Consider the following 12,675-nt stretch of genomic DNA (forward strand, 5'->3'; position numbering starts at 1 on the left):
TGAATCTGAAGTTATAAAACAATTGCAAAAACGAGCATTGCAGAATAAGGCCAATAGTGTTATCCCTTGAGAACACATGTTAAAATACTCATTTCTGTGAGATACCGAATACAGGAATTCTTAAAGATTCTAAATACCCTTGCACTTTCCCGGTTATTGTTTCTGACTGATGTCAAAATTGCATAGTTCTGAACTCAGTGAGAAGGGCAACGATGAGGAAGACAACATAAAAGCACAGTATAAAATGCTGTAGGCTGGGCTCAGGTGAAAACACTGAAGAGGAGCCAGAATGAAGGTGAGGACCAGAGAGAGACTCAGCGCTCCTGACATAACTCAGCACACCAATCCCTGGTTCTGATTTTTTTTTTTATATATATATATATATATATATATATATATATATATATATATTTTTTTTTTTTTTTTTGTGTACTAAAATATGTTTAGTAGTCAGTGTAACAGTGTCTTTTTTCAAACACAGTAGTGTAATGATGATCTTTCACAGAAAAGTAATGACAAAAACAATATTGTAACAGTGCATGTAAATCAGAATTGAACGATGTTAAACTGTTGGACTGAGTAAAGATTTGTTTGCTGGACAATGTGTTAAAGACACTTAGACGAAATCAAACTGGTGTAGGAAAATGAATACGAATGCCTGACTTCCATAACAACCTACTACTTGTTGCGACATTGTCTGATGCAATGTTGTCATTATCATCACTGCCTTCAGGAATTGGTACAGGTTTTCCTCACTGTCCTCTGTAAAACTTACTAACATCAACCTAGAACACAGATATAAAACTCTCAACTCATTGTACTGAACGACACTGACAGATACACAGAAAAAAATATGGATAATGTATCCCTAAAAGTACTTTGTCATTCTTACATGATGCACAGATTTGTGTGTTTTTGAGTTATGGTTTTTCTAAAATGTGGATAAAAATTACACAAATCTCTAGAAAACAACCTAAAATGTACAATATGTCTTTAGATAACATTTTTATAGATTTTATAGTTTAAAATGAACTCACCATCGTATGGAGGACGAAACCTGCAAAAACAATAAATAAATAAATACGTAAATATATAAAAAATGAGTAAATAATCCATAAATACCTGTATAAAAAAAATAATGAATAAATAAATATGCAAATAAATGTGTGTAAAATGTATACAAAATTACACAAATTTTGGGGGGAAAAGTAAAAGTTTATTTCCCCCTTCAAAGGTTTATTTTTTTCTTGATAGTTTCGTATTTAGCTTTTTCTCAAGTCAACATGCTAAAGAAAATGAATAAACATTTGAAAGGGGGTAAATAAACCTTCAGTTTAGCATTTTCTTATTCCCCCAACATTCATGTTATTTATCTGATTACCTGCCCGCACTATTCATTATTGAAATAATTATTTATGCAAGAATTTGTGGATTTTTATATACATTTATTTTTTTATTTGTATATTTCTTTATTTATGCAGAGATTTGTGGATTTATTTACTCATTTATTTATATATTTGCGTGTTTATTTATTGTTTTTGCAGGTTTCGTCCTCCATACATCGTGCCTTGAGAGCAAGGGTGTAGAATTAGCATGGACGGAGGGGACGTGTCCACACAAATAACCACAGTTATTAAAATGTCCCCCAATAATTTAATCGCCTCCAAAATAAAATAATTCTTTGTTGAAATATTCCAGTCAGGATTACTGTGCAAGACTCAGGTGAGACATGGACATAAGCTATATTTCAAAGAAAAGTGTGAGTGAAAATTGAAGTCAGGTTCACTACAAGTCTACTATAATAGGAACCATGGATGTGCAATTAATAATATTTTTTTTTCTATTTTGGCCTCCACAACGATTACGAAAAAACAACAATCGAGATAAAAAGGTTATTGTGTCATATGGCTCCCCCTTTCCAGAAGTCTGCATTCTGCAAATTATTTAAATTTACTATAAATTTGCATTATAAGCCATGCTTTATTTAATGTTGTTTTATGACTAATTATATAGGATGAATTAATTTATTTATTTTAGCTTTTTTAAAGTGCAAATTGAACGTGCTGTTCTGTTTTCATGTTCAGAGAAAGAAAAGAACATGGACATGTAAACTCATCTTTTAGCTTAAAGTGCATAAATTTCATTATTATACTTGCAAAAAGGTGTTCAGATGCGGTGGTAAGTGATTATGCGCAAATAAGCCCTCAGTAAACGGAAGTCTTTATTTAACTACCTTTTAGTCAGACATTTTTTAACTTTACATTTTAAAAGTGAAGTTACATTAACATTTGGTCGATGTCAAAGTCGGTCCCCACCAGTATCAAAGGCGAATACGCCCTTGCTTGAGAGCCTGTGTGCTGATTTTAGTCTCATTTCCCGTTTTCCAATTTTGTAAAGCAAATGGCAAATAACGTGAAGTTTTATTGGTTAAAAGAGATGTAATGTAACATTACTAAGATTTTACTTTATTGGTTAAATATTATTAATTTTTTTCTTTCTGACGTGGAAACGTGTGACGATGTTCAAGTTCAAAAGTAAAACTATCCTAATAAGGAAAAACGGGGATAATAATTATTTATTCAGGTATATGGGCCCTCTATTTCTTACTACTTATTGAAATATTTTCTGTATTTAACAACAAAGACTAGGTAGAAACATACAGCTCCTGCTGCTCTAATTGACTTAATACTGAAATCGATTATTGTTTACATTTAAATGACCCTCGTCATTCTGTCACCACGGCAACCTGAGTTGGTTTACAAATCCACACAACTGTCTATAAAGTCATCAATCCTGATCAGCGCGCTACCAAACTCTGAACTAATCTCCTGTTAGCTGACTTTCATCAGTTCGGGAAGTTGTTCATGATGACTCTGCGTCGTTCAAAGAGGACCAGGACTCTCCCTGGACAACTCAAGGACTTCTTGCTGGAGCGCTCCAACAGCTGCATGTCAGACACTTCCGTGGAGCAGCGACACCTGCGGAACGCGGCTGTCCTTCCTGCCCTCCGACCTGCAGCTTCAGTCTCCTCAGTGGGTAAGTGTCCACAGGAGGAGCCCCTCTCCATCCACGGTCGGAGTGTCCAGGAGTATCAGCACATTTACCGCAGTGTGGTGGACTCCACGGTGAAGAAGCGCGCAGGACGGTACACTCCCCAACAAGGATTGGAGGTAAAGCAGCGTCTGTGGGAGAAGCTGGACCGGCCTGCCCTGCTGGAGACCGAGCAGGCTGATGGACGTGTGTTCATCACGGAGATCAGATCCGGGTCCAGTGTCCCCCCTCGTATCGTGGTGGACATCAGCAAGGAGCCGCTGCCCAAGGAGCCCCGGAGGAAGAAGCCCAGGCACTGAGCCATCCTAGTGCCAGATGGAGGATCATGGGCACGTATGTACATACTGTATATATTGTATATAGTTATAGAATAAGTTTGCAATACATCAAATTTCACTTTTAATTCAAGTTTTCATCACATTGCTGGATGTTGTGGTGATTGTCGGTGTTGCTGGTATTCGGCTCTTGGGTTGTTGGGTTCTTTGGATGGTTCGCTGTAGGTTGATATGCGTTTAGCAAGGTTTTGCTGGTCTCCTCTGAGTGGTTTTTGGCACATCAGTGGTTGTTGTTAGGGTTGTTAGTGTTGGTTGTTGGGTTAGGGTAGGTTAGGGTCCCTCACACGGTTTGCAGCTTGACGTGCTGTGAGGGCTTGTGTGCATCAGTGATGCTGAGAGCTATGCCACTGGTACTTCACAGTTACCGGTAGGGTCACCCATAGTGGACAGGTCTCAGCTGAGATGCCTGACCAAGACAAACCACCTGATTATGGACTGCAGACGATAGGCCTGACATTAAAAAAAAAAAAAAAAAATATATATATATATATATATATATATATATATATATATATATACAATTACAATTTATACACACACGTGTGTGTGTGTTTGTGTGTGTGTGTGTGTGTGTGTGTGTATGTGTGTGTGTGTAAATTGTGATTTTATTTTTTCGAAAAAAACACTTTTCAGTGTCTTGAAATGGGTCAGTCTACTTTCACTAAAATACATAAATAAAATTAATTGATTATTTTATCAAACATGTAATAACTAGGGCCCTGGATTAAAATAAAGATAAGTGACCACTTAAAAGCTAATATTGGTTATCTTGAAATGAATTATTTCAAATTATTGTGAAAATTCTGTGTTTAATGTTATGAAATTGACATATAAATTACCACTGAAAAAAAATTTCAAGTCATTATTGAGATAAATGTGAAAAGAAGCAAAGTAAACATTTTCATCTACAATACCAAGAAATTGATACAGATTTAAACGGCACAAAAGTCTGTATATGATGTCAAAATTATTCTGTGCGTTTGAATTATCCCTTTACTTCAAATAGCCTAATAATGTTCTTTGTTCTTTATTGCATTTTAATATGAAAAAATATTATTTTTAAACACTGAAATAATCCTCAAAATAAGAATCTAAATCTTCCAGTAGGTGGTAGTAATGTCTAATGAGTGAGATGATTAGGTCAAACAACAAAATCATTCAACAAAGAAGTAAAGAGCTCTCTGGACTTTATACATATGTCAGCATGGCAGGCACTTTTTTCCAGGGGTTTCAGTACAGCGTAACCGCTATTACGTCATCCAGTGGGCGTGGCCTATATGTGAATTTGCATAGGTCACGGATCATGCGCAGATTGTGAAAACAGCCGTTTGATTCAAATACCTGTACGTATTCGCAGGGGTTTTGTGTCCAATGCCTTTTATATGCAGTACTTTAAAATAGCTGTCCTGATCAGGTGTTTCATGTGAAATCAGTGTATGTTATATTAAACAAATTAACTTAAGTTACCTCTCAGATTACATTAATACTGTTATAACTTAAGATACCTGTCCCGATCCCAGGGCTTTTGTGTCAAATACTTTATATATCATAAACAGTAACATCAGATACCTGTCCTGATCTCAGGGGTTTCATGTATGATCACTTTTATATACAGTAACATCAGATACCTGTCCTGATCTCAGGTGTTTCATGTATGATCACTTTTATATACAGTAACATCAGATACCTGTCCTGATCTCAGGGGTTTCATGTATGATCACTTTTATATACAGTAACATCAGATACCTGTCCTGATCTCAGGGGTTTCATGTATGATCACTTTTATATACAGTAACATCAGATACCTGTCCTGATCTCAGGTGTTTCATGTATGATCACTTTTATATACAGTAACATCAGATACCTGTCCTGATCTCAGGGGTTTCATGTATGATCACTTTTATATTATATACAGTAACATCAGATACCTGTCCTGATCTCAGGGGTTTCATGTATGATCACTTTTATATACAGTAACATCAGATACCTGTCCTGATCTCAGGGGTTTCATGTATGATCACTTTTATATTATATACATTAACATCAGATACCTGTCCTGATCTCAGGGGTTTCATGTATGATCACTTTTATATACAGTAACATCAGATACCTGTCCTGATCTCAGGGGTTTCATGTATGATCACTTTTATATACAGTAACATCAGATACCTGTCCTGATCTCAGGGGTTTCATGTATGATCACTTTTATATTAGTTAACATCAGATACCTGTCCTGATCTCAGGGGTTTCATGTATGATCACTTTTATATACAGTAACATCAGATACCTGTCCTGATCCCAGGGGTTTCATGTATGATCACTTTTATATTATATACAGTAACATCAGATACCTGTCCTGATCTCAGGGGTTTCATGTATGATCACTTTTATATACAGTAACATCAGATACCTGTCCTGATCCCAGGGGTTTCATGTATGATCACTTTTATATTATATACATTAACATTAGATACCTGTCCTGATCTCAGGGGTTTCATGTATGATCACTTTTATATACAGTAACATCAGATACCTGTCCTGATCTCAGGGGTTTCATGTATGATCACTTTTATATTATATACATTAACATCAGATACCTGTCCTGATCTCAGGGGTTTCATGTATGATCACTTTTATATACAGTAACATCAGATACCTGTCCTGATCTCAGGGGTTTCATGTATGATCACTTTTATATACAGTAACATCAGATACCTGTCCTGATCTCAGGGGTTTCATGTATGATCACTTTTATATTATATACATTAACATCAGATACCTGTCCTGATCTCAGGGGTTTCATGTATGATCACTTTTATATTATATATATTAACATCAGATACCTGTCCTGATCTCAGGGGTTTCATGTATGATCACTTTTATATACAGTAACATCAGATACCTGTCCTGATCTCAGGGGTTTCATGTATGATCACTTTTATATACAGTAACATCAGATACCTGTCCTGATTCCAGGTGTTTCATGTATGATCACTTTTATATTATATACATTAACATCAGATACCTGTCCTGATCTCAGGTGTTTCATGTATGATCACTTTTATATTATATACAGTAACATCAGATACCTGTCCTGATCTCAGGTGTTTCATGTATGATCACTTTTATATACAGTAACATCAGATACCTGTCCTGATCCCAGGTGTTTCATGTATGATCACTTTTATATTAGTTAACATCAGATACCTGTCCTGATCTCAGGGGTCTCATGTATGATCACTTTTATATTAGTTGACATCAGATACCTGTCCTGATCTCAGTTGTTTTGTGTATGATGACTTTAAATAAAAATAGAAAATAAATATGAGTTATGTTAATTAACTAAGATTGAGAAAGAAAAATTATCCACGGTTTATTACAGAAAAATGTGGTATTTATTTGTTTAAACATGACTGAATACCATATTTTAAACTACAAAAACACGGTTAATCTTACCACAACCATTATTACATGGTTTACGTTACCATGGAAGTACAAAAGCCCAGAGACAGTAAAACGGAGTAAAACGAGGTCATCTGTTTTTGCTAATGAAATCTTTAAAATATAACATTATAAAAACAAAAAATAACCTGTATGATTGTTTTTTTCCTTCGTTATCCACCGCGGTAGGTTCTTTATCCATAATCATCCGGTTTGAAATGACCGCGCTAAAAAAGAACATGTACTGCGCATGATCGGTGACCTCTCAGTATTGTTTTTTTTCTTTAAGGGGGCGTTTCCCAAACGCCGACCAAGCCACGCCCATTTTACGTCGTGGTAATGAAACCCCTGGAATTTAGTGCATGCCATGTCAGCATGTGATGTCAAAAGAAAGAACACATCCCACGAGGTCATTTCTATAATGATACAGCATACATACACGTGCCATATATGGCTCTGGTGTCATGTTATCAACACAATTGAATATTCTGTCACCATATATTCACCCTTCAGATTTGTTCCAAACAAACCACTATTTTTGGATGTACCATTCCTTTAAGTGTTTCGGATTTCGCGGGAAGTTCATGTCAGTAGGCTACACAACAGCTCCAACAGCACAAGTGCGTAATTTGCATGAAGTGGGCTAAATTAACCAACATGGACCATATAAAAATGCTAAAATCGTAAAATATAAAAACAATAAATCAAAGAGAGCAGAGTTTACAAAAAAAAGTTACTAAAAATCAACGTTTGAGGGCCAAATGATGGCATCTTCCTTATCCGTCAGGTAGGCCAAGAGATATTGACGAGGTAGCCAAATAATGGGATTATTTTTAGGCCTGAATTTTAGAGGAGAAGCTGACAGTTTGTGTGGGTTTTTTTTTTACATTATTCAAACTTAAAAAGACGCTTGTGAAAAAGACAACAAAAAATATGAAATGTCCCAGAAGACTAGAAAGCATTAGCATGTAGGCCTGGTGATTTTAATGGTTAGCGTAATTGTTTGTAATGCTTTAAACTTGTATTCGTGGTGTAAACACTTAGTGAAATCATAAAGTGGTTGTTTTATTATTTACCGTTACAGAGTTGATACAAAAACTTTTTGGGATGGCATTTCTCTGGATATCTTGCAAGGTTAGTGATATTAGGTTTTTTAGCTTACATTTTTTGCTTTAAAATGACAAGAATGGGTTGTTTCTCTTGGTAGACTTCCATGTATGAGACAAAGGCCTAAATTATCATGGAATATGCCCTATAAAATTTGTTAATGCCCTGGTTAAACTGTTGTTAGTGTAGTAAAACCGTGATTGTATAATTGGTAAAATGGTCAGCTTTTAAACTATCTAACTATTAAAAAAAACTTTATTCACTTCAAAATTCTCAACCAACATGAACTTTTGATTTAGTTTTTTAACAGACTTTGACACAACAATATTATTTCCTAATTTAAATAAACATAACTTTCCCTGTCCACTGTAGGGGTGAATTAAAAACAATAACCTTACAAGCATTTCCCTTGAGGAATAAGATGTCTTTCCTGCAGGTGGCGTATGGACACCATTAAAAAAAATCATATGCTAGTAAGGTATGTTTTGATGCTGGTTTGCTAGTTTATGCTGGTTATTGCTTGTCTCTTGCTGCTCAGACCAAACAAGAATAAAAATAATAATCAGGACATATTTAGTCCTCTTCTTAACTGACTCATTTAGATCAGTTTTTTGCACAAGAATGGTCTGAATCTGGTATAAGGATACACAATCTGAAACTAACACACAATTTGACAGCAGGCCAGATTTAAAGAAAAGGCATTCATCTTAAGGGCAGCTGTGTTTATTTGCAGTTGCATTTCATTTAGTTCATGCTAATATATAAAGAAATATAAACAATTTAGCCAATGCAATTCATCTGCACTGCATGTCTTTGGACTGTGGAGGAAACAGGAGCACCCAGAGGAAACCCATGCGATTGTAGGGAGAACATGCAAACTCCGCACAGAAATGCCAACTGACCCAGCCGAGGAACAGCAACCTTCTTGCTGTGAGGCGACAGCACTACCTACTGCGCCACTGCCTCGCCTAGATTGTTTATTTTACCAAAATAAAATATGATCATGCCTTGATTTTAATTATTTAATTAGGACAGTAATGTCTGACTTTGCCTAGACAAAAGTCTTGTCACTTAACAGAAAAAATGTACAGTATAAAATATAAAGTCACAGTGCAGTAGTAAAAGAACTGATGTTGTGTATGACTTTTACGAGCTTGGAGAACTGCATCCATACACCTCTGCAATGACTCAAATAACTTATTAATAAAGTCATCTGGAATGGCAAAGAATGTTCTTGTAGGACTCCCAGAGTAAGTCAAGATTCTTTGGATTCATCTTCAATGCCTCCTCCTCTATCTTACCCCAGACATGCTCAATAATGTTCATATCTGGTGACTGGGCTGGCCAATCCGGGATCACTTTGACTTTCTTTGCTTTCAGTAACTTTGATGTGGAGGCTGAAGTATGAGAAGGAGCGCTATCCTGCTGAAGAATTTACCCTCTACTGTGGTGTTTAATGTAATGGGCAGCACAAATGTCATGAAACCTTAAGTTGTTGATGTTGCCATCCATTCTGCAAATCTCTTGCATGCCCCCATACTGAATGTAACTCTAAACCATGATTTTTCCTTCACTTGACTGAGTTGACTTGACACTTGACTGAGTTCTGTGAGAATCTTGGGTCCATGCGGGTTCCAATAGGTCTTCTGCAGTATTTGTGATGATTGGGATGCAGTTCAACAGATGATTCACCTGAGAAAAAACACTTTTCCACGTTCTGCCACTTCTCCAAATGATCAACTATAAGTCAAGTTCTTATTTGTTGCTCTAACAACTGGGATCAACAACAAGACATTTGTCAGGCAGTGTACATTGTTGGCCATTTTAATGCTGCTCTAGCTTCAGATGTATTTTTTTCCAAAAAGAAATCTATTTTAAAGCATTATAAGCTATGAACTAGACCACAACATTAATCACAGAAAGACTGACTCAATTCTATAATTTGAGGTGCTTCATGGAGTCGGGTGGAGCTAAAGATATCTGATTTCTTCTTTGATCTGCTGCGTAAAACATAAGTTGGTGGTTGATTCCGCTGTGGCAGCCTTTATTGATAAAGGGACTAAGCTGAAAAGGAAATGAATGAATTTAAACAGATAAAGATGCAACTCATGAACTCAGATTACGTCTTTAAAGCTTGTTCAGTTATACATAAAAATTATTGTTCATAAATTCAGAAAATAAAAGGAACTTTTATTTACAGAAATTAACTGTTGCGCTTTAGAGACAAATAGAGTCAAATTATGATCTTTACAGTGTTTACATAACTTCATTTTCTACTCTTGAACATTCATTATATAAAATAGTAGTTAATGTATCCATAATAAGTATACAGCCATATAATTATTGTACTATTGTTCCAATGCACAATTACACTAAAAGTATGCACTTTTAATTTGTCAGTGCAGTTCCACGTGTACTGTAGACTACATTATGCACTTATTATAGTAATTACAAAATTAACCCATGTAGACCTGTTACTTCATATTATCTTTCCAACTCTATCTTATGCTGTAAATTCAGGGTAATACCTGAATGAGACAATGTGATGTAAATGCAGTGCAACCTACAGTTTGGCTGCAAAATGTGACTACTAGGAACAAACATGCACAGGTGGCACATTGTGGGCAGAAATTAACCGTGGTATTTTTGTCCTTCTTAGAACTACAATACCACAGATATTTAAAATGTGGGGGAAGAAAAAATACCAAGGATGGTGAACTCCCCTAAATACACTCAAACAGTTCTGGGGAACTTCCACTTTAAAAACAAAACACTTCATAGTTGATTTGTATGTTTTGAATACAAATGTAATGTGGTATATTTTTGTAATTTATATTTTTCTTGATAAGTTTTATGTATTTTTAATATTTAATTAAATTTAATTCAATATTTTATTTATTGTTTCCCGCATTCGCTTGGGTTTCCTCTGGGTGCTTTCCCTCACAGTCCAAAGACATGTGGTATATGCTAAATTGTCCGTAGTGTATGGGTGTGAATGAGTGTGTATAGATGTTTCCCAGAGATGGGTTGCAGCTGGAAGGGCATCCGCTGCGTAAAACAAATGCTAGATAAGTTGGCGGTTCATTCCGCTGTGGCGGCCCCAGATTAATAAAGGGACTAAGCTGAAAAGAATATGAATGAGTGAATGAATATTTTATATTGACCTATTTTCATGTTTTGCAATAAAATCTTTACAAATTAACGAATAATGACATTTTTCAGCCTGATCTCACAAGAAAACGATCAAGGAATCTAAATATTTTATGTTTTGTCAGCTTACTGGCTAATTCAATTCAGTCATTTGAAAATGTATGATTTTTAAAAGAAGTTGTAGCACCAAAGCCTACCCCTAAACCCAACCATCATTGTGGGGTGAGCAAATCGTACTAAAACGTACGAAGAAGATCCTACAAATTCATATGGATTATATCAATAAAAAACAATTTTAGGCGTTGACATTAACATCCCAAAAATGTTAGTTCAACCATAAATTAAAATTCTGTCAATACTGTCATTCATCTTCGGAACACAAATTAAGATATTTTAGATGAAATCAGAGAGCTCTCTCGTCCTCCATATACAGCAACAATACCAAGGTGTTTAAAGTCCAGAAAAGGAACCAAAACATTGTCAAAACATTCCAAACTCCAAAAACATTTTGTGCCAATAAAAACTGTAAAAACAGCTTTGTTCACCTCTTCCATATCAGGTTATGTTTATTACATTTAATATGATTTGGTGTTGAGCACTACTAATACTAATGCAACATAGCAGGCTCATTCTGAAAACGTAGCTCTATATACATTTATGGAGATCAAGAATGATGTAGTGAGAAGTATGTATGGTTGCATTCTTTAAAACAAGCACTACGGGGCGATATGACACTGTTGCTTTTTGCACTTACCAGGTGACCGTCTACCTCCATAGGGACGACTTTCCTGCTGTAGCCAGTTTGTGCAGTAGCTCGCTGCGTACATTGGTGGAACTGAGACACAGAAAGGAGTTGACCATGATGACGGGGATCGAGTCTGGCTTGGAACGGTTCCAGAAAGTGGGTAAGACAAAAACAAAAGCCATAAAATAAAACAAACAACTAATTAAAAGGGTGAGAATGTGTTAACATCTGAAAATGTAATGAAAATCGGGGGCTTTTCTTTTTTTGCATTGTTTTTGAATACTCTGTCGGTTGGGTTTAGGGAAGTGGGTGGGCGCTGGTCGGTCAATCTGTGCTTTTGAAAACACTATTGGTTTGGTTTAGGGAAGGAGGAGGGTGGGTCAGTCGATTGGTCAGTCAGTCATTCAGTCAGTTGACAACAGCCTCTGATAGATTTACGTACGAATAGCAGGCGCGAATGGCACTCGCAAGAGAAATTTGAGATCTCAATAGGCATACACAGGGGTCCATTGTGGATTTACAAAAATAAAATCTGCAAAAACATACCTCCTAGGACATATTTGATGCTCTCCAGTAATGTATATAGAGGTACGTTTTCAGAATGAGCCTGGGTTGCACTAATGGCAATACTTCATATTGCCCCACACCATATTGACCTGAGGCAGGAGAGAAGACATTTACATACTATGAATTAGTGGAAAACAGAATCATATTTACAGTTTTTTGGGTGCACAAACGTGTTCTTGAAGCTTTGTATAGTTGCAGTTGAACCACTGAAGTCACATTGACTGTTTTGTGGTTCATTTTCTGGATTTTAAACATCTCATGATCTAGGAGTCAATGAAG

This window comes from Danio rerio, chromosome 1 (assembly GCF_049306965.1).
Source record: "Danio rerio strain Tuebingen ecotype United States chromosome 1, GRCz12tu, whole genome shotgun sequence".
Lineage (NCBI taxonomy): Eukaryota > Metazoa > Chordata > Actinopteri > Cypriniformes > Danionidae > Danio > Danio rerio.